This window comes from Corylus avellana, chromosome 7, assembly GCF_965113065.1.
Source record: "Corylus avellana chromosome 7, dhCorAvel1.hap1.2, whole genome shotgun sequence".
Taxonomy (NCBI): Eukaryota; Viridiplantae; Streptophyta; class Magnoliopsida; order Fagales; family Betulaceae; genus Corylus; species Corylus avellana.
The window spans coordinates 7032125-7034583 of record NC_142496.1 but is presented as its reverse complement, the minus strand read 5'-3'; the positions used below and the strand labels follow the sequence as shown (position 1 = coordinate 7034583).

At 38.6% G+C, this 2459-nt stretch overlaps 1 pseudogene; it reads right to left on the bottom strand.

Annotated features, from left to right (window-relative positions):
• Window positions 1–206: 206 nt before the first annotated feature.
• Window positions 207–2162, bottom strand: LOC132185357 (uncharacterized; annotated as a pseudogene).
• Between the last annotated feature and the right edge of the window lie 297 nt (window positions 2163–2459).

Here is a 2459-nt window from a genome sequence, read left to right as displayed (position 1 = left end):
CATTTACCATAACTTCTCCCCAAAACATCAAACAATAACCAAATTTAAGGCAAAAGTCAACCAAAAAAAGCATGCCAAATTTCTTTAACATAATAATCTAAAATAGAACACAATAGCAAAAGATAACAAGGCCAATCATTTTTAATTCCTTCAATTCTGTTCATATTCCAAGCTAAACAGAAATTCTGATAATGACATTTTTCCTCTTAGACATTAGCTCGGTCTTCTGTTGCACTCCTTGTTAACTTGTGTATGAAATTACAGAACATCTTCAACATCGAATAGATCAGTTGGAGAATTATGTGAATCAACTTCTTCACCATCCAATAGAGTAGGCGAATTATGTGAATCAACTTCTTCACCATCCAATGCAGTAGGCGAATTATGTGAATCACAATAGCAATCGCAACCAATCCGTACCAAACATATATTAAGTTCGAGCCCCACGAAGCAAATCTTTCACTAAGGTCTTTTGAGGTTACAAGCCTCAGTGCCACTGAATAGGTAAGTGCCGTGGACACGACTGAGGTAAGCATGGCTGATGTCAAAAGCCATATAAAAAAGTTGCTCCTAATAGGAAATCCAGTAATAACCAAAAGTATGACGCCCAAAGATGCAAAGAACGAGGTGCTATTGAAATATAAGAACAATATGTATGTATCATCTGAATCAGAATATGATAAAACTGCTTTGCCTGTTTCACATACAGTTTGGTTGCTACAGGTGAAACCCTCCGTGGAGTTGGATATATTTTGTTGCCAAACGCCACCTGGTGGGCTGATCCCAGCTTGAAAAGCCATGGTTGCCATCACAGTAGCCACTAGCATCAATGTGCCACGTGTTTCCTCCATCCAATTTCCCTGGCGCTTCAAGCGTTTACCTAATGACGAAAGAACACACCCCCACCATGTCTTAAACCCTGATTGAGATTGTTGTGCTCCATCAACACTAGTACTACTCGGTGTCGGTGGTAGGGAAGAATTTAGACCCTTTGATCTTCTCACGCCAGCTTCGTTTAGAATTTTTTGGATTTCAAAATATTTAAAATCTCTTGAACAGACATCACAGGCATCTAAGACATCTGAAGCTGTGTAGCCAAGCTTGTTTGTGGCTTTAGCATCTCTTTTAATTGCAGGTATTGAAAGTAGATATTTTATGGCCTGCGCAAACAGAACATTCTATTGACCAATAGCTACCGGAAACTCTAAAAGCACTTCAACAAAAAGAAATCCAAATAAATTTAATTCAACCACATTGAATGATATTTCTTGGGTTATTTGTTACGTATCTCTTTGCATGATCTTTAGAAGAACCACATGAAACGAGAGGATTTTTTCTATTTCTTGTGGGCATGTATGACAACATTGTGATTCTTCCTTCCTTTCTTACTTAACATACGAATATATCTTCTACCAACTTACAATTTTATTCCTACTTTATGAATGCAAAACAAGCTCGCGAAAAAAGGAAGGGAAAAAGAGAAGTAGATTTCAAATAAATTTGTAGACGCAGAAAGTGTGCTACTTTATATATCACTAGAAAGAAATATCTATTATAAAAGAGTAGTAACAGATATTTTTAACACACCTACCTTCATTTGCTTGAGCATCACAGCTAAATGCAATAAGGAGTTGCCATCATGGTCTTTGGAATTGAGGAGCTAGTTCATCGCAATCAGCCAACTTCACTAGCCGTTCTAGAGCATCCTGGTGATTATATTGAACACACAAGTGCAATACACTCTCACCATTGAGATTCTTCCTTATGGACTCTGGTTGAGCTCTAATTAAGTCTTCTATAATCTCTATTCGCCCTCTCATTACAGCAAAGTGGAGAGGAATTCTCTCATGCTGATCAAAAGCTAAGCAAACAGTTGTATTTGCTTGCAACAATGCTTTTACTATCTCAGTGTGACCCTCAGCAGAAGCCAGATGAAGCGGGGTTCGTCCTAGCGAGTCCACCTCTTTTGCAAGTGTAGGTTTCTTGCTAAGAATAAGTCTACTAATTTCAAGGTGGCCATGCAAAGCGGCTAAGTGTAAGGGGGTCTCACTAAAGGATGTGAGTGAAACTCTATCGAGAATGCGAACATCCCTTTGGATCAAAGTGGTCAAGGTGCTTACACACCCATTCCGTGAGGCTTCATAGAGTTCTGCAATCATTTTCTCTTCTTCAACAAGCCTTCTATCCATCCTTCACCTGTGAATGTGAAAACTGAAGAAACTCCAACCAAAGGAGGAACCAGAGGAACTTCAAGTCGGAAACTTTTCTGAATCTGGGTTTTTGGCCGTCCCTCAGGTTCTCACCCACGTGATTTTATGCTGGTTACCGTGTGGACTTTGTGGAAGGGTGGGACAAGGAAAAAGGTAAAAATAAAATGACCAAAATGGGTCGTTGAAAATAAATAAAATATTTGAATATTAAATTTAGTATAAGGTGTATGCAAATACAATTTGCATCTC